The sequence below is a fragment of the Arachis hypogaea genome, chromosome 19 (genome assembly GCF_003086295.3).
Source record: "Arachis hypogaea cultivar Tifrunner chromosome 19, arahy.Tifrunner.gnm2.J5K5, whole genome shotgun sequence".
Classification (NCBI taxonomy): domain Eukaryota; kingdom Viridiplantae; phylum Streptophyta; class Magnoliopsida; order Fabales; family Fabaceae; genus Arachis; species Arachis hypogaea.
Genome location: NC_092054.1, coordinates 87,462,728 through 87,484,192, shown reverse-complemented (window position 1 = coordinate 87,484,192; position 21,465 = coordinate 87,462,728). Strand labels below are relative to the sequence as shown.

The following is a 21,465-nucleotide window of genomic DNA, read 5'->3' as shown; positions in this document are numbered from 1 at the left end:
TATTAGTATGGGCTTGGACTCTTGTTTGGTGAGCAAGTATTTGAGTGCTGCATGATCAGTGAATACAATTACTTTAGAACCAATAAGATATGATCTAAATTTATCAAAATCAAAGACAATGGCAAGAAGTTCCGTCTCTGTAGTGGTATAGTTCCTCTGATTCTCATTAAGAACCTTGCTAACATAATAAATGACATGTACCAATTTATCCTTCCTCTGTCCTAAAACAGCACCCACGGCAAAATCTGATGCATCACATATCAGCTCAAAAGGTAAGTCCCAGCATGGTGGTGCTATAATAGGTGCAGAGGAGAGTTTGTTTTTAAGTTTCTTAAAAGATATCATGCATTCATCATCAAAAACAAAAGGTACATTAGAGACAAGTAGGTTGCTCAAAGGTTTGGCAACCTTGGTAAAGTCTCTAATGAATCTCCTGTAGAAGCCAGCATGTCCTAGAAAACTTCTAATTGCCTTGACATTGCAAGGTGGGGACAACTTTTCAATCACCTCTACCTTAGCCTTGTCCACCTCTATGACCCTTTTTGAGATCTTGTGACCAAGGACCACCTTCTCTGTAACCATGAAGTGGCATTTCTCCCAATTTAAAACAAGGTTGGTCTCTTGGCATCTCTTTAGCACCAAGGCTAAGTGGTGTAAGCAATTAAAATATGAGTTACCAAATACAGAAAAGTCATCTATAAACACCTCAATGAATCTTTCAATCATGTCTGAAAATATGGAGAGCATGCACCTTTGGAATGTTGTAGGTGCATTGCACAATCCAAAGGGCATTCTCCTATAAGCAAAAATACCATATGGACAAGTAAATGAAGTTTTTTCCTGGTCCTTGGGGTCTACAACAATTTGGTTGTAGCCCGAATAACCGTCCAAGAAGCAGTAATACTCATGTCCAGCCAATCTCTCAAGCATCTGATCCATGAAAGGTAGGGGGAAGTGATCCTTCCTGGTGGCCTCGTTAAGCTTCCTATAATCAATGCACATGCACTACCCGGTCACCATTCTTGTAGGTATCAGCTCATTCTTCTCATTCGGTACAACGGTGACCCCTCCTTTCTTTGGGACTACTTGAATAGGGCTTACCCAAGGGCTGTCTGAGATGGGGTAGATCACCCCTGCTTGCCACAACTTTAACACTTTTTTTTGGACCACTTCATTCATGGTTGGATTCAGCCTTCTTTATTGCTACCTTGAGGGCTTAGCACCTTCTTCAAGTAGTATCTTGTGCATACACATTAAAGGACTGATTCCTTTCAAGTCTGCAAGTGTCCAGCCTATGGCATCCTTGTGCTGTTTCAGCACTTGGATAAGTTCTTCTTCCTTCTCCTCACTCAAACTTGAATTGATGATCACCGGGTAAGTATTGTTGTCACCCAGATATACATATTTCAAGCTTGGTGGTAAAGTCTTCAGCTCTAATTTTGGTGCATCTACTTCCTTGCTGTCTTTGGGGTTCAACAAGATTGAATTCTCCATAGTTCCTTGTGGTAGTTCTCCACTTGATGCTTGCTGTTCTAACTCAATAGTTCTTTCACGTTGTTCTTCTTCCAAAACTCCTTGAACTATCTATTTTATGGTGTCCACCATCATGCATTCTCATATGGATTCCTTGGGGTAACTCATTGCCTTAACCACATTGAAGACCATCTTCTCTTCATGTAATCTCAAGACTAATTCCCCTTTTTGTACATTAATAATGGCTCCAGCAGTAGCTAGGAATGACCTTCCTAGAATGATTGATGTGTTAGCCTCTTCTTGTTGGCTTGGCTTCCTCAATCTTCATCCTCTTCATCATGGTTAGGGACATGAGATTGATGCTAGCTTCTAAATCACACAAGGCCTTCTCAATGTTGATATCCCCTATGATGCAGGGGATTTGGAAACTCCCTAGGTCTTTCATTTTCTGGGGTAGCTTCCTTTGTATTATGGCACTACACTCCTCAGTTAGCACTATGGTCTCTTTTTCTCCCCAGTTTCTCTTTCTTGTCATGAGCTCCTTCAGAAATTTGGCATAGAGTGGCATTTGCTCCAATGCCTCAGTAAATGGTATGTTGATTTGGAGCTTCTTGAGGATCTCTAAAAATCTAGAGAATTGGCTATCCTTTCCATCTTTCCTCAGCCTTTGTGGATATGGTGCTTTTGGCACATAAGGCTTCAAGATTGGCTTTGGTGATGATGGGGTAGGGGTCTCCTCTTCATTCTTGTTTTCAGGCTTTCCTGCAGCTCCTTTTTGTTGGTTGCTCTGGCTTGGGGTTGCCTCTTCCACTACCTTTCCGCTTCTAAGTATGATGGCTTTGCATTCTCATCTTGGGTTAGCCATGGTATCACTGAGAAATGTATGTGTAGACATAGGAATTTGCTTGGATAGAATCCCCACTTGTGCTTCCAATTTTGAAATGGCTGCGCCTTGATTCTTCAGATTTGATCTATACTCCTCTTGGTTGGCATCTATCCTCTTGTCAGCTTATGTTTGTCTCTCCAAAAGAGTGGAAATAGCTCCTGTCAGCTGTGATGACAGTTGTGCTATTACAGCTTCTACTCTCTCAAAGTTTCTCTTGATTTCACATGGTTGCATGGTTGAGGTTGATGTGTCTTGATGGTGGTTGTTGTGTATTTGTTGAGTGGAATGATATGATGTGTTTTGTGCATTGTGATAGGGTCTGTTATTATTTGTTTGATGGTTGGGGTTGTGATTGTGGTATTGATTGGCTTGGTATGGCTTTGTATGATCTGGATTGTGGTTTTGTTGGTTCCCCCACCCAAAATTTGGGTGGTTCTTCCAACCTGCATTGTACGTCTTGGAGTTTGGGTCATATAGAGGTCTAGAATTATTCACATAATTAGCTTCTTCCCATTCACCTTCGAGTTCTGGTGCATCTCCTTCTTGTTGAGGGGCTTGGGCTTGGATGGCTGAGACTTGGTTACTCTCCATCTTCTTGGTCAAGGCTGCTAGTTGTGCAGTGATCAATTTGTTTTGGGCCATCAAGGCATCCATTGAGCTCCATCACTCCTCTCTTTTGAGTTCTTTCTGAAGCATAGAAGTACTCATTCTCGGCTACAGTCTCTATGACATCTATGGCTTCTTTAATGATTTTCTTCTTATTGAGTGAGCCTCCAGAAGAATAATCTACTGCTTGCTTTGACTCATATGACAGCCCTTCATAGAAGATGTGTAGTTTCACCCACTCATTGAACATGTCAGGTGGGCATTTCCTTGTCAAATCCTTGAACCTCTCCCAGGCCTCATAGAGTGTTTCACCATCTTGCTGTCTAAAAGTTTGCACCTCAGCTCTTAGCCTGTTGACTCTCTGTGGAGGATAGAATCTTGCTAGAAATTTATTTACAACATCATCCCATGTGGTTAAACTCTCCTTGGGAAATGCTTCCAACCACTTTGCTGCCTTATCTCTAAGTGAGAAAGGGAACAAAAGTAGCTTGTAGGTATTAGGGTACACACTATTGGACTTTACAATGTCACAAATCCTCAAGAATGTACTGAGATGTTGATTTGGGTCCTCCTGGGCTCCTCCTCCATATGAACAATTACTCTGAACAAGTGTGATGAGTTGAGGTTTCAACTCGAAGTTGTTAGCATGGATTGTTGGTTTGAGGATGCTGCTGCCACAGTTTCCTGGATTTGGGTTGATGTAGGAGCCTAAGACTCTCCTCTCTTGCCCAATATGATTTTTAGTATCTCCTCCAACATTGTCTTGTACTTCGTCATCCATGGTGGTTCTCAGATCCTCCTCCACTAGTTCCTCTCCAACTATGCCTTTGCCTCTTGCTTCCTTCCTTAATCTAAGGAAGGTCCTCTCAATCTCACTATCAAAAGAGGATGAAGTTTCTCCCCTTCTACCTGTCATACATTCAACAAACAGCAAGTAGAGGACAAGTGAAAGAATCACTCTAGTGAAGATTAGTGGTTAACTTGGTTGATGCAATTGATCAAACAGTTAGAATGATGGAAGTATGAACAATGAATAGCTAAAATGATCCATGTAAAAACGAAGAAAACAGAGTGGACAGAAAAGTAAAGAGCTAAAAGAAAATACAAGGCAATAAAATTGCTTAATCTAGCTCCCCAATCAATTTAATCATTGTCAAATTCAAACCAATCCCCGGCAATGGCACCATAAAACTTGATGAGCCAAATTCACATCCCATTATAAAATTTGTGTATCCGTTCTTTTGGCAAGCGCACCAAAATTATCGTCAAGTAATAACCCACAGTGGAGTGGGATCGTATCCACAGAGATTGATAGATTTGAGCAATTTTAATTAATTGGTGAATTAGTTAAGCTAAGCAGAACAGATTGTGATTACAGAATTGTAAATATGCAGAAATATAAATGACTCAAAAAGTAAAGGAAAGTAGTAAATAGAAGAATTGAAAATGACAAGAAAATAAAGAGCAGAAACTTAAATGACTCAATTGTAAATGGGAATGGGGAATTGCAGAATGTAAAGAAAGCTATAAAGAAAGTTGTTCATACCCTGGGTCGAGATATCCGACCCAGGGTGATCGACGATAAAGCGACTGACCTCTTTAGGTCAAACGGACCGACTTCTTTACGAAGAACTCGGCCAAATCGACAGGAAAGCCCAAAAAGGGCCCAATTCAAGGAATATGACCCTAATCCAAAGGTCGTTCAGGCCTACAGAGAGAAGGGCGGTTCCGTTGAAGATACGCTGACCTCAACCCAAAAGATAAAGATAAGATAAGATAACTAACTTATCTTATCCAAAGGTCACATCTCACCATTATAAATACACTGGAGCACCCAGGTATAACTCATACTCTGATTCTACATAACACCTGTTTAATACCCATGCTAACTTAAGCATCGGAGTCTCTTACATGTACCCCCACCCTCCGGTGACGACGGATCAGCAGTACAACCAGTCCAACAAGTCGGACACGACAGCTCCGGTCGTCTCCTACCAGCCGGACACGTCGGTACCGATCCGTACAGAGGATCTCAACCGAGATCGACCTCCAGTTTCAGGTAACCCTCGGAACATTGGCGCCGTTGCCGGGGAACCTGGAAGTCATCCCATCTCCATGGCGGACAACCGTGACAACGACCACGATTCAGATCTAGAAAATAGAATGCCGCACAAAAATGCGGACACCCCACTAAAAGACACCCCAGAATCCAATGGAGACAAAAATTCATCTAAACCGGAAGCAATAGAAGCTCTTCAAGATCGCTTGAAACAGCTTGAAGAAGAAATCCAACAACGAGAAATCGGAAAGGATCTACGAAGAGAGGTACGGCGACGTCGAGAATTGGAAGAAAAATTACAGTAATTAGAAGCCGATCTCAAATCAAGGGCCCCTCAGATCACTTCTGAAGAAAGCTCACGCAAAGAACAGGATCCATTCACCAGGGAGATCATGAAAACCAAAATCCCAAAGGACTTCAAACTCCCAGATATGACTTTATATGACGGTACCATAGACCCCAACCACCATCTCAGCAATTTCAGAAGCAGAATGTACCTTACCGACGCCTCAGACGCCGTTCGCTGCAAAGCTTTCCCAACAACTCTCACGAAGACAGCAATCCGATGGTTCGACAACTTACCTCCAAAGTCCATCTCAAACTTCGATGACCTGGCCAAAAAGTTCCTGGCCAGATTCTCTATCCAGAAAGATAAGGCCAAGCACGCCCCCAGTCTACTAGGGATCAAGCAAGGAGATCGGGAGAGCCTCCGCAACTACATGGAAATATTCAACAAAACATGTATGGACATACAAAGCTTACCAACAGAGGCCGCCATCATGGGACTCATCAATGGCCTACGAGAGGGACCATTTAGCCAATCTATATCAAAGAAGTACCCTACCTCATTAGACGAAGTACAGGAGCGAGCAGAAAAATACATCAACATGGAAGAAAACGCTCGGTTGGGAGAAACCTCAAAATCTGGGAACCCCTACCGGGATAAAGACAAGGAATCCAAAAAGAAAGAAGATCGACAGGGGGAGAAAATCAAAAAGTACCATAATTACACCCCTCTCAGGGCATCCCTGGTCGACGTGTACAAAGAAGTCTGCCATACAAAGAAAATCCCCCCAGCGCGACCACTCAAAGGCAAAAGGGGAGGGGGAAACCGGAAAGAATATTGTGAATACCATCGAGTTTGAGGGCACTCCACCAACGAGTGCTTCGACTTAAAGAATATCATAGAAAAATTAGTGAGAGAAGGAAGATTAGATCGATTTCTGGCTACCCGAGATGATGACCAAAGAAAAAGACGAAGGGACGAGGATGACGGACGAACTGAACGATCACCTCGGACACCAGAAAGACACGTCCACATGATACATGGTGGATTCGCAGCAGGAGGGATCTCCAAATCCTCTCGCAAAAGATATCTCAAAGAAGTATATCATGTCGAAGGGGAGGAAGAAGCGCTCAACATCCCAGCGATAACATTCACTAAGGAAGACGCGTCTGGCATCATCACAGGACATGACGATCCCATGGTTATCACCATCATATTGGCAAACGCCAACCTACACCGCACCTTAATAGACCAAGGGAGTTCTGCCGACATCTTATTCAAAACAGCCTTTGATAAACTCGGCTTAGAAGCAAAAGAACTTAAAGCATATCCAAACAATCTGTTCGGGTTAGGAGATACCCCGGTTTGACCACTAGGATACATACCACTACATACAACCTTCGAAAAAGGGGACCAATCCAGGACCCTCAAAATAGACTACATCGTAGTCGATGTAAGTTCAGCTTACAATGCTCTCATAGGTCGGACAACACTCAACCAACTCGGCGCAATAGTCTCGACCCCACACCTATGTATGAAATTCCCAACTCCGAAAGGGATAGCCACGATAAAAGCTGACCAAAAGATGGCACGTCGCTGTTATAACGAAAGCCTAAACCTCAGAGGCAAAGGAGAAAAGTTTCATACAATTGAACTGGGCGGAGTCCAGCAACGAGAAGAACTCCGTCCGCAACCAGAAGGCGAGATAGAGAAGATTCAAATTGGAGACACCTCGGACAAAAGGACCAATATTGGCACGATCCTAAGAGGAGACTCAAAAGAATTACTGATACAATTCTTACGAGATAATGTCGATCTCTTCGCATGGAAAGCCACAGACATGCCAGGCATAGACCCTAAGCTAATGTGCCACAAGTTGGCAGTCTACCCAGGATCTCGGCCGGTGCAGCAGAAACGAAGGAAACTCAGGCCAGAACGATCCAAAGCTGTGGAAGAACAAGTACAAGCTCTACTGGAGGCAGGATTTATAAGAGAAGTCAAGTACCCACTATGGCTAGCTAACGTCGTCTTGGTGAAAAAATCAAATGGGAAGTGGCGAATGTGCACCGATTACACCGATCTCAACAAAGCCTGCCCAAAAGATCCATACCCACTCCCAAGCATCAACGCTCTGGTAGATGCTTCCTCCAGATACAGATACCTCTCGTTTATGGATGCATATTTGGGATACAACCAAATCCCCATGTATCCACCAGATCAGGAAAAGACCTCTTAACACCAAAGGCAAACTACTGCTACATCGTGATGCCTTTTGGTCTCAAGAACGCAGGAGCTACTTATCAAAGGCTAATGAATAAAGTCTTCTCAGATCACATCAGAAAAATCATGGAAATTTATGTGGACGACATGTTGATAAAGACACAAAGCAAAGATACATTATTATCCGACCTGGCTCAAGTGTTCGACACCATAAGGAAGCACAACATGCGACTCAATCCCGCAAAATGCACTTTCGCAGTAGAAGTAGGCAAATTCTTAGGTTTCATACTCACACAAAGGGGAATTGAAGCAAATCCAGACAAATGTCAAGCCATACTCAACATGAAGAGCCCAACCTGTGTCAAAGAAGTACAACAACTCAACGGGAGATTGGCCGCCCTATCCCGATTCTTAGCAGGAGCTGCGATAAGATCCCTCCCCTTCTATGCTACTTTAAGAAAGGGAAAATAGTTCGAATGGACGACAAAATGTGAGCAAGCCTTCCAAGACTTCAAAGGGTTCTTAGGACGGCCACCTATCCTATCTCGACCATGAGAAAGAGAACCGCTCATATTATATCTCGCAGTAGGGAGCCGGGCAATAGCCTCGGCACTAGTCAGAGAAGATGAAGATGGGCAACAACCTGTCTACTTCATTAGCAAGGCACTACAGGGATCCGAACTGAACTACCAGAAAATAGAAAAATTTGCCTATACTCTTATCCTAACATCTCGACGACTCCGCCCGTACTTCCAGGCTCACACCATTAAGGTTCGAACTAACCAGCCCATAAAAGGAATATTGCAGAAAACAGATCTAGCAGGCAGAATTCTACAATGGGCAGTCGAGTTGTCAGAGTTTGACCTCCAATATGAAGCTCGGATGACCATCAAATCACAGTATCTGGCCGACTTTATCGCAGAATTCACAGATGCCCTAGAAACCCCCACAGAATGGAATCTTTACGTGGATGGTTCTCCAAATAAAACTGGAAGCGGCGTAGGCGTGATAATAGAAAGCAACCAAGGAACCCAAGTTGAGCTCTCCCTCAAGTTCGGGTTCCCGGCCTCAAACAACCGGGCAGAATATGAAGCATTATTAGCTGGTTTGAAGCTGGCTAAAGAGGTCGGAGCTCAAAAGCTCAACATTTACAGCGATTCACAAGTGGTCACATCACAAATAGCAGGGAGCTACCAAGCCAAAGATCCCACCATGAAAAAGTATTTGGATAAAACCAAGGAACAGCTCGGACAAATCGGGGAGTATAAGATCTGCCACATACCCCACGAACAAAATGTCCGAGCTGATGCACTCTTAAAACTAGCCAGCACCAAACCAGGGGGCAACAATAGAAGCCTCATCTAGGAGATGTTGCAGAACCCGTCAATCTCGGAAGAGGAAAAAGTCATGACTATAACAAGTCAGGACCAAGGATGGATGACCCCCATAACCAACTACCTCAAAACAGGAACGCTCCCCACAGAAGAGAAGGAGGCAAAGAGGTTAAAAAGGGAGGCACAGTACTACACTATCATAAACAACATCCTGTACAAAAGAGGAATCTCAATACCTTTACTAAAATGTGTGCCGACCTCCAACACAAAGGAAGTGCTAGAAGAAATACACGGCGGCATTTGTGGCAATCATCTCGGAGCACGAGCTCTCACCAAAAAAGTACTCCGGGCGTGATTTTATTGGCCAACTCTACAGAAGGAAGCCACAGAATTTGTAAAGACATGTCCACCATGTCAGAAACATGCCATCTTTCACATCGCCCCGCCAAAAGAGCTCATCAGCGTGACCTCGCCTTGGCCGTTTACAAAATGGGGACTCGATCTTCTCAGCCCCTTCCCACAGGGATCAGGACAAGTCAAATTCCTCATAGTAGGGGTAGATTACTTTACAAAGTGGATCGAGGCAGAGCCCCTAGCCAATGCCACCGCTTAAAGAAGCCAGAAATTCTTATATAGAAACATTGTCACGAGGTTCGGGGTTCCATATTCAATAACCACAGACAATGGCACTCAATTCACAGATGCAGGCTTCAGGAAACTAGTAGCCGACTTGAATATAAAGCACCAGTACACCTCCGTTGAGCATCCACAAGCCAACGGACAGGCTGAAGCCGCTAACAAAGTCATACTGGTCGGATTAAAGCGGAGATTACAAGATGCAAAAGGAGCCTGGGCAGAAGATCTTCTACAGGTCCTATGGGCATATCGAACAACGCCACATTCCACCACGAAGGAATCTCCCTTCCGATTAGCATACGGAATAGAGGCAATGATCCCAGTAGAGATTGAGGAAGGGTCGCCTAGAGTAGTTCACTACAATGAGGAAGCAAACTCCCAACTTCAGAGAGAAGAACTCGACTTGTTACCCGAAATCCAGGAAAGAGCTCGGATCAGGGAAGAAGCTCTAAAGCGCCGAATGGCTTCCAGATATAATCAAAAGGTAGTGTTGAGAAGTTTTGCAGAGGATGATCTCATCCTAATCCGAAATTATATCGGAACAACTCGACCAGGAGAAGAAAAGCTGGCAGCAAACTGGAAAGGACCTTACCGAGTTGTAGAAGTACTTGGAAAGGGCTACTACAGACTGTCTGAACTCGATGGACGAGAGCTTCCCAGGTCATGGCACGCCTGCAACCTAAGAAGGTACTACAGTTAGAAGAGATAAAAGATCTCATCATTGGATGCACTCTTTTTCCTGAAAAGGTTTTTTAATGAAGCACCAAGTTGAGACGCAGACAATCCCATATGTATATATTTGCACGTTTCCTTTAAATAAAATACATTTTAGATATTCTACAAAGATTTCAAGACGCATTAATCTGAAGCATTCATCGTTCGATTATAAAGCAACAGATCGGCAGAAAGTGAAAAACAATTTCACTGCACGATCACGATAAAGACAAACCGTCCGATAAAGGTGAAAACGCGATTCACCCAAAGGACGATCTAGAGATGACAACCACTTTCTACAAATCGGCAAAGATGAACACAGAATAATGTAAGAAGTTATCGAAAGTGATCTAAAAAAGAACATGATGAGGTCTTACGGATCGCTAAAATAATAACTTAAAGACTGGTCGAACGTTAAGATGTCGAACCAAGTCAACCCAAGTTATAAGTAAACCCTGGAAAGAGGTCTGGCCAACCCTATTAAAGAGGATTACTTTAACTTAGAAGGGCCCGACATAACAAAGTCAGCCCAAAACGAAAAGTTATCAAAGTAGTCCCTGAAAGAGATCTGACAAAGATCCAAGAAAGAGGACTACAAAAAATAACTTAAAGGAGACCGATATAACTAAGTCGGACTCCTACTACTGAAAAGTTATCAAAGTAGTCCCTAAAAAAGATCTGACAAAGATCCAAGAAAGTGGACTACAAAAAATAACTTAAAGGAAACCGATATAACTAAGTCAGACTCCTACTACTGAAAAGTTATCAAAGTAGTCCCTGAAAGAGATCTGACAAAGATCCAAGAAAGAGGACTACAAAAAATAACTTAAAGGAGACCGATATAACCAAGTCGGACTCCTACTACTGAAAAGTTATCAAAGTAGTCCCTGAAAGAGATCTGACAAAGATCCAAGAAAGAGGACTACAAAAAATAACTTAAAAGAGACCGATATAACCAAGTCAGACTCCTACTACTGAAAAGTTATCAAAGTAGTCCCTGAAAGAGATCTGACAAAGATCCAAGAAAGAGGACTACAAAAAATAACTTAAAGGACACCGATATAACCAAGTCGGACTCCTACTATCGAAAAAGCTATCAAAGTAATCCCTGAAAGAGACCTAACAAAGGTCCAAAAAAGAGTATTACCAAAATAACTTAGAAGGGGACCAACGCAAAGGAATCAGTCACAAATACAGAAAACCGAGAAACAAGTTGGATCTATATAATCACAGCCTCAAAGGATCCAAGATACAAGCAAATAAAGCAAAGTAATCCAAGGAGGCTGAGCAGCAAGATTTCGAACATCAATAGAAAAACAAAAAAGATGTCAAGTCAAACAACTACTTTTACTCTATAAAGTTATAAGGCCTGAAAGGCCACCAAAACCTACCACGAAGAGATAACAAGTTACTTTTTGTTCCTCATAAAAAGTTGATAGATAAGCAACTAGGAAGCGTCAGCAAATAAATAAAAAAGTTCTAAAAGAGCCCACAAGCCGGGCCAACTACACAAATTTTCAAGAAGAGATCAGCAAGCGTCAGGAGCCTTCTTGGCAGCATCAGGACAAGGAGAAGGAGGGCGAGTCTGGATCGGCACAGCATCCACAGTTCCATCCTCCCGATTCAGGATCTGGCAATCCAAGTCGGGCACAGCAGGAGGAACCGAAGAGATCGGCACTTTGGTAGAGGACACAGGGGGAGGAACAACATCATTAGCATCACCCTCATCATCAGGGAAAATCTTGCCATCCCTGACTATATTATCCAGGCTAAAAAAGGTGAGGTCGGCCTCGGGAGCAATGACCTGAACTTGCTCCCTCAAGTTCTCATAAGCAGCAGTCACGCTGCCAACGAGATGACTTTGGAGCTCAGCATAATCTTCCCAAACACTGTCAAGCTCCCCCTTCAGGCGCATCACCTCCCGATAAGATGAAAGGTAACTCTCCTTGTGCATCAGGACTACGTCCTCAGCCAACCTCAAAGAAGCCGCCAATGACTGAGAACTCGCCTCCTCATTCTTCAAGTCCTTCTCCAGCTTGGCTACCTTCGTCTCAAGCTCCTCCTTTAACCCCTTCATCTGATCAAACTCTTGTTTCGCCTCCTCCATAAACGCCTTAGTAGCGTGGAGAGAGAAATTCTGAGCAGTCTGATATATGGCAGCCGACATATATGCCATCTTCACATGATTTCGGGCCATAAACTCCAAGTGATGGAGGATGGACACATCGTCCATGGAGAGAGCACCGTAGGGACCGATTTGTTGATCCACAAAATCAATGGCATTATAATCGGGAGCATCGAGGTCAAAGGGCTCAGCAATCTTTTGTTTTTTATTGGGAGGAGCAACAGAAGGAGCAATAGAGGTGACGTGAGGATCTACCAAACGAACTCGGGGTGTAGGGATCACCTTCTTCACCTCGGCAGAACTCTGCACTGATGGCTTCTCACGCACTTGGGAGGATCCCTCCCCAGCCGCCTTGGCAGCAACATTTCTGGCAGCAGTCGCCCTCTGCGCCCTCTTAAAAGCTTTCATGGATTCACTATTCTTCATTGCCTCTGCAAATAAAACAGAGAATCAGTTACAAGTCGGACAAGTCGGAAAGACAGCTACAAGCAACATACACGGATAATAAAGAAAAACACAAAGATATCCAGTTCAGTTTGAAGAAGAGAAGGATTGGTTAGAAATTTCTTTGTGTCGAGATGAGGAGGTTGACCCCAGCGTTCTTCCAAGATAGTCACAAAGGCTCACTCAGCATCATCCAACATCTTCCACGAATACCTGGAGACCCTCACGTCTTTTTGCCATTCCAAGGGAAAAGCAGGTTCGTCATTTTCGTCCAGAAAAAAGGGCCGAGCTCCTTCAACAGCTCGGACCTTGAAAAAGTATTTTTTAAAATCACAGAACGACTCGTCAAACATGGAAAAAACCTTCTTTCCCTGGGTAGAACGAAAGGAGACCCAAGCCGACTTCTTTTTTACCACACCGGTCTTAGTCAAGACAAACAGATAGAAAAAGAGAGATTGAAAAGCAGGAATACCAAAACCATTGCACAGCAATTGGAAAATCTTAACAAAACCCCAGGAATTGGGGTGAAGTTGAGAAGGGGCAACATTACAAGACCATAACAGGTCGGTTTCAAATTTGGTAAAAGGAAGGGTGATACCCAGCTGACCAAAGAAAAAATCATAAGCATAGAAGAAAGGGCGACCATCAACAACCCGAGTTGAAAAGCAGACTCTCTCGTCAGAAGAGGGAGGGACAAGTTCATAGTTCTTCTCATCACCAGAATTACTACAGACACTATGAAACTGCCTAAGCTGAGCACGAAATTTAGAATCAACCAGCGAGACACACATGAGAACCATGGAGTCCACCTAATCGGCCATACTCGCGGGAACCTGGGAAAGCATCTCTACAACGTTATTTCGGGAAGACATGAGGTCAACTAAATCCTACAAAAAGAAAAGAAGAATGGATTACTTAAAAACATCTTGGACAGAGGGCAACACATCTCGACGAGCAGATAAACAAAAAGGGAAAACCCCAAGACTCAAGACAAGGGTCTTGGGGCATCCTTTGGAGGCAGTAAACAAAGCAAGGTCTTTAAGTTATTTCTACAACCCACATCCCGGCACTCATCAAAATAAAATCCAGGAAGAAAACAAAGGAAGCAAAAAATGCAAAAGGTCCACCCTCCTACAGTTTACCAGCGGAAAGCACTATTTCCACAGTTTATCAGAAATTCCAAAAAGGGTCAAGCGAAAAAACAGCAAAGGCGCAAATTTTTCGAAATCAAGCAAAAAATCATCAGCAAAGAGCAAGCATTAACATCGAACACGCCAAGTAGAAATCATCAAAGGTGCAAACTTTGTCAGAATCAAAAAGAAATCTCCAAACAAAGTGAGGAACAGATGCAGATTCTCTATCGATATCAGACAGGAAACAACCAGAAGCAACAACAAAACCCTAGAAAGCCTTGACGGAAATGCCAAGAGAATACGTAAAAGAAAGTCAGGAAAAACACATTACAGTGACAAGCAAATACAGGACCACGAAAAAGATTCAAACTTTCAAACATGCAAAATCAAAGCTTCACTGAAAAACTGAAGACGAAGCTATGAAAGAAGCAAGAAAGCTAGTACCAACCTGGAAAAAGTAGCAAGCTTCAGGGAAATTGAGGATGGAAGGCGAAATCTGGAATTACCCTCTCACGAGCAAAAAAGCACGAACAAAAGCAGTATCACAGAGAGAAACGCGAAACTACAAAACTCCAGGCGAAAACAGAAGCTTCAGAAAATCACCAAGCGACGACGCAAGAAAAGTTGAAATGTGGGTGAAAGGCAGAAAATGAATAAGTGCGAAGAAGTTACGAAAAGGGCGAAGGAGAGAAACCGTTTCTTGAACGCAAAATTCAAAAATAGAGAAGTTAGGGGAAACGGGGCAATTAAATGCCAATTAAATGCGGATATTAAAACTGCTTGCATTTCCAAAATAGTGCTAATACAAAAGCGCGCACTTATAGAGGAAAACGTTCTACATTCAAAAGCTGCTACAAAAAGGAATCGACAAGATGCTTGAGTTTGGCTTCGCTACAAGAAGGACCGAAGTCAAGGACTCGACCTCAACAAAGAAGACCGAGCTCAAGCAGGGACACTGTTCATACCCTGGGTCGAGATATCTGACCCGGGGTGATCGACGATAAAGCGACCGACCTCTTTAGGTCAAACGGACCAACTTCTTTACGAAGAACTCGGCCAAATCGACAGGAAAGCCCAAAAAGGGACCAATTCAAAGAATACGACCCTAATCCAAAGGTCGTTCAGGCCTACAGAGAGAAGGGCAGTTCCGTTGAAGATACGCTGACCTCAACCCAAAAGATAAAGATAAGATAAGATAACTAACTTATCTTATCCAAAGGTCACATCTCACCATTATAAATACACTGGAGCACCCAGGTATAACTCATACTCTGATTCTACATAACACCTATTTAATACCCATTATAAATACTCTTGTAGGTATCCCCACCCTCCGGTGACGAAGGATCAGCAATACAACCAGTCCAACAAGTCGGACACGACAGCTCCGGTCATCTCCTACCAGCCGGACACGTCGGTACCGATCCATACAAAGGATCTCAACCGAGATCGACCTCCAGTTTCAGGTAACCCTCGGAACAAAAGTGGAAAATAAGAATAAGGGAATTCATTGAGATCAGGAGATGTTGTCTCTTTGGATTAAATCCAGCTCATATCCTCTTCAATCATGCAACTCATTGACCTCTTGGCAATCATGATTGATTGAGCCCCAATCCCTTGGTGACTCAATCTCTCAGATCTTGATCAATAGCCAATTCCTTGGTCTAATTGCTCATGAAGAGAGATATGCTTGGTCCCTGATTATACCACACATCATCATAGGTCCAAGTAGAAGGAGGATTTTATGTCACCATATCCAAACACCAAAACCCAGATCCTACTCAAGTGTGAGAAGGAATTTCTAGCATGGTTTCATGTTTCCTTTTCCAAGGTTCCCATGAAACCCATTTTGTATTCAACCCCTTTTCCAAGGTGATTGAACACTAGCATGAAGAATAAAATTCCTTCTAGCAAATCAAAGAGAAGATAAAGAGAAAAAGAAATTTACTATCATTAATCCATCAAGCACAACAGAGCTCCCTCTCTCAATGAGAGAAAATTTATCTACTCATAGCTCAAGAAAAAGTAAAAGATGAAAAAATGAATCTAACTATGCTTCAACTAATAGCTCAACTGCTTAACCCCCTTTTTCAGTACTTTCAAGGAGTATTTATACTACTCCTAGCACTATCAAATAAAGAAAATACAAAAGTGAAAGTAAAATTACGTTTTGGAGGGAAAAGAAACTCAACAAATGTGATCTCACAGCTGGCGTGTGGTTGGTGCTTCAGTGGCGTGCCACGCCTCACTTTGAATCTGACTTGGCGTGCCACGCCCAATCCTTGATAAACCCCAATTTTGTGGTTTATCTTGTGCTTAATTTGGGTGGTTTTATCACCTTTTCCCACATTTATTTAATAAAATAGCATGGTTTTGTAATTCTCCCTTAAATTGTGCTTAAGTGTGAAAACATGCTTTTTAGGCCTTAAAATAGCTAAATTTAATTCACTTTAATTCCATTCGATGCCTTGATATATTTTTTGAGTGATTTCAGGTTCATAGGGCAAGTATTGGATGGAAGAAGTGAAGAGAAAAGCATGCAAAGTGGGAGAATTTATGAAGAAATGAAGGAACCGTAAAGTTGTCAAGCCTGACCTCTTTGCACTCAATCGACTATAACATGAGCTATAGAGGTCCAAATGAAGCGGTTCTAGTTGAGTTGGAAAGCTAACATCCGGAGCTTCGAAATGATATAAAATTTGCCATATGTTGTTTCGAGTTTAGGGGCGTGCACGTGCCATCTACGCGTGCAAGCCGATGCTGCTCATGGCCCACTAAAGATGAAATCGTCGGGGGCGATTTCTGAAGCACTTTGGGCCCAACCCAACTCATTTCTAATGTTATTTCATGCAAAATTCAAGCTTGGGCAGGGGGTGAGCAATTGTTTGGTAGTATAGCATCATGTAGGTTAGTTTCTAGAGAGAGAAGCTCCCTCTTCTCTCTAGAATTAGGTTAGGTTAGGTTAATCTCTTCTAGATCTAGGTTCAATCTCATGTTTTCATCTTATCTCCTTTATGAATTCTTGCTTCTACTCTTTCATTCTCATGATTTGTAGTGTTAATTTTCCTTTTATGCTCTCTTTTATCTTCATGGATGTTCTTGTTGGATTTAGATCCTTTTAATGCAATTTAATGTTTGATGTTCTTTTAGTGTTGATTTGAGTTGTGATCTTACTTTCCTTGCAATTGGTAGTTGCTAGATTTTACTATTTCTTGCAATTTATTATGCTTTCTATTTGTACCCACCAAGTGTTTGACAAAATGCTTGGTTGGGCTTTAGAGTAGACTTTGAGCATTCTTGGCTTAGAAAGAGAAATTAGGCAATCTTGAGTCATGAAAACCCAACCTATGTTGGTAATCTAGAATTGTTAGTTAATATCATTTTCAATGACTCTAATATTTTGCTAATCTGATTAGTAAGTTGATTAGGACTTTTGATTTGAGGTTAGCTAGTCTTGTTTGACTTTCTCTCATGGAAGATAACCTATATCTTCTTCTAATGTTGGAGATGACGAAATAAGATAAATTCTTGTTAAGTATTGTTATGATTAATGACTAGGATAGAAAGCCTATGATCTCAAACCTTACCATGAATGTCTTTCTTTATTAATTGCTTTCTTTAATTGCTCTCTTTACTTTTCTTGTCATTTATTTTATTGCTCCTTTTATCAACTAAACCCCTTGCTCCTTCATAGCCAATAATCATTCATTTCATTGCAATTCCTTGTGAGATGACCCGGAGTCTAAATACTTTGGTTAATTTTCATTGAGGTTTGTACATATGACAAAACCATATTTTAATTTTATGTGAAAGTTGTTTATTGGTTTAGAGTTATGCTTACAACGAAGTAATTCCTTTCTTTAAGAAGAAAATCTAGACCGACAACAATTTTTGCTATCAAATTAATGGCGCCATTGCCGGGGAATTACAATGGTGCTATGTTATTGGCAATTGTGAATATGTGAATATGTTTGTCTTTTGCTTATTTGTTAGCTTTTGTTAGGCTTAGGACTTGTTGCTTATTTTTGTAGCTTTTGTTTTTATTTGCTATTATGAATTCTCATCCCTTTGGCTATGAGTTTGGCTCAAATTATGTTGTAGGAAATGGGAGCTATAATGAGGATATGCATCAAAGATGGAACAATCAAAGGTGGGAGGAGCCTCAAAGGATTGATCACCCTTCTTGGCAACAACCACCTCCGGATTCTTATGGGTATAATTCCAATCCTTATGCATATCAATCTAATGGATGTCGTGACCCTTATTGTAATTGTCAACAACCACCACCACATGCCTATGAACCACCCCCTCAACATGACCTTGAACCACATTACTCACAAGCCCCCTACCACCAAATACCTCATTATGACCCTAATTCTTATCCATCATACCAACCACCTTATGAACCATATGAACCACACATAGAACCACCACCATTCTAACACAATTACTCTCAAGAACTACCTCAATATACACCACCTCCATACCCTTATCAAAATGAACCAACTTCCAATTATGAAACTTCTTTCCCAAACAATGAACCTTCTTCTTCCACACCACCTCCAATGGATGATTCTCTTCAAGAATGTGTTAGTTCTTATATTCAAAGGCAAGAAGAGAACCAAAAGGAATTCAAGGAGTTAGAAGCCAAGATAGCTACCATAGCAGAAGCCGTTCGCAATATGGTCTCCTCCCGCCTAAGCCTATGTGATCAAGGAACTCCCATTGTTGAATATGGAGAAGCAATCAAAGAGCATAGTGAGGGAGTGAGTTTAGAGCTTCAAGGTGTAGAAGAGGGGTTGAAACAAGGATTGTCACAAGGGGAGGAAGTTAAAGTAATTGAGCCGGAAGAAGTGGTTGAAGTCTTAGGAGATGTTGGAAGTCCATGGGAATGTGAAGTCATAGAGCCCTCTTCCAAGAAGCTTGACATTGATGTTGAGGAGGGTGTACAACCTCCAAGACATATCATGGGTGAAGATTTTGAAGAGGTTGACCAAGAGATGGATTCAATCATTGAGGAATTCTTATGTACAATTGAATCCTTTCCCATTGGGCTTGAAATTGAGGTTAAAGAAGAAGATGCACAACCTCTCATGCCCTTGGTGAGCAATGAAGAAGAGATTGAATTGGAAGAAAGCCACCAAGAGGAAGAGGTTGAAGTTGAGGAAAGTTGTAAAGAGGTGGAGATAGTCAAAGAAGAGCACAAGGGAGTGGAACTTGCAAGACCATTGGAGACATCCCTTCCTAAGTCACCATCCAACACAACATTCAAGTGGTTAAAATTTCTATCCCTAAGCTTCACTTTCTCACTTGAATATGGTTTGATTGAAAATGATGGTCAACTCAGAGCTCTTTGTGGAGTTAAGAGTAGGAGAGAGTTGTGTAGTGGTTGGAAACATCACTCTAGGTTCATGATGGTTGCATGCTCAAAGTTGAATAGCAATGGTTGGTGTAGAACCAAATTGAATGGGTCTAGGAGGATGTTTGGATGCTTAATTGAGAATTCTAAGGTCATTCCACCCAATTGGAATCATGATGATCAATTTGAAGATGGGTGTCAAAACAAAGTGTGGGATCCTGGATCGCACAAGGAGAATCAAATTTGGGAACCCATGGCTTGTGTGGAGCTCCATCAAGGCTTGGAGTTATCATCTTTGAAGACTAAAGCTTATTGGAGATTCAAGCATTGGTGGATGTTCAAGGATAGCTTCAAGCACAAGCCACCTTAAGAGGAGCTCCCTATAAGTCCAACTTAAGGACAATAAACGAAAGTGCTGGGTGGGAGACACCCCACCATGGTAAACTCTTTTCATTTTTCTCTCTTTTGTACATATTAATAGAGTTAGTTTAATTCCATCTTTTGTTTTGTTTGTTGAGTTTATTTGGTAGTTTGATATGATAAATTAGGTTTTAGGGTGCTTTGGTAGCTGTTCGGAGGTTTGGAAAGCCTGGTTTGGTGCAAGAACTTGGAAAAATTTTGAAAAATAGAGCACCAACCTGCGCGTGCGCGCACCTGGCGCGTATGCGCGCCTCAAGCATTTTCGATCATCCACACAGACGTGCCATGTACGCGTACGCGTGGATGCAAAAATTCCACCCCCAGCCAAAAAAACCAGAGAGTTATGTCCAGTTTGTGCCTATTCTGTGCCTGTGACGCACGTGCAAGCATACTTGGCGCGTCTGTGCCGGTCGCAATTCAATCAGGCACGCGTCCGCGCACGGTGCGCGTCCGTGTCGCTTGTCCTTCGTCCAAAATGTGCATCGACGTGTAGGCGTGCATGGCGCATCTGCGCCGGTATAAAAAAATTGTGTTCTTATTTTAATAATGGTGTTGAATGCTCTTACTCAATTGTTGAGAATTTCTTGGTTAATCTTGGTGCTTCTAGACTTGTTTGATATTGATGGGTAATGAAATTTCTAATTCAATGCTTAACCTTTGATGATCCTTGTACCCTTTGTGCATTGATATGAGAGTACATGTCTTTAATGACCCACTCTTTCTTGTTTGAACTTGATGCTCGACATGCTCTTCATGATATTCACCCATGCTTTGACTTTTCTCTTGCATCAAGTATCAGTTGATATGCCCTTTGCCTATATTGCTCTCTCACTTACATGCGTAGCTAACATGTAGTGAGAACCTTACTCTTGTTTGGCATTAGCCCCCGCCTATGCTAATTACTTTCATATCTTTGTTGTAGGCTTAATTTTCTTTCTTTTTCTCTCCTTTGAGGTTGGCCACCAAGAAGGAAAGGAATGGAAAAGCTTCTAATGGGGCAACAAACAAGTTCATCCACACAACCCTTTGAAGAAACTCATCAATTGTGGCAACCCATCCACATTGCTCTTCTTTGCATGCACCGAAGACGGTGCAAATTTCTAAGTGTGGGGAGGTCGTCCGACCGATTTCCGTGGGTAACAACTTCCTTTTTCAACACCAATTTTTTAATTTTTATCTTTGTTAGTTATTTGTTGCATTGCATGTTAGTTATAATTTGTACATATTTTTACCATTTTCTTTTTATGTTGGGACTACTTGGTTAGGGTGATGATTTCTTTTCCAAGAAACTGTTTTTAGGGCACCCTACCAATTTGAAAAAAAATATTTGTGTTGAACTTGCTTGAAGAATTTATTTTGGAACATGGTTTTTGAGTTAAGAACACAAGCATGTGAGATTTGAGCCTAATTGTGTGGTTACATTATATAACCACTTATTTTCCATTCTTGTGTGCATTATTCTCTTTCTATGATTGTGATATTTGATTTGTTTGATTCTTTATGTCCATTGTTCCATGTATACATGCATTTATATGATTGAGGCCATCATTTCATTTAGCTCACTTACCCAAATAGCCTACCTTTCATCAACCATTGTTAGCCAATTTTGAGCCTATTTAATCCCTTTTGTTCTTAATGTTAGCATATCACTACCCATAAGCGAAAAATAATAAATGTCCTTAATTTGGATCTTTGATTAGCTTAGGCTAGTGAGAGTGTGTATCATTTGGGTATGTGAAACTTGGGACATTGGTTGAGAGAAAAAATGTG

At 41.9% G+C, this 21,465-nt stretch overlaps 1 non-coding gene across 1 annotated transcript; it reads left to right on the top strand.

The window, feature by feature from the left end:
• The first annotated feature begins 3,213 nt into the window (after nucleotides 1–3,213).
• LOC112782024 (small nucleolar RNA R71) lies at nucleotides 3,214–3,317 on the top strand. Its single transcript, XR_003192768.1, has one exon. It is a non-coding gene; the product is annotated as a small nucleolar RNA R71 (small nucleolar RNA).
• Nucleotides 3,318–21,465: the final 18,148 nt, after the last annotated feature.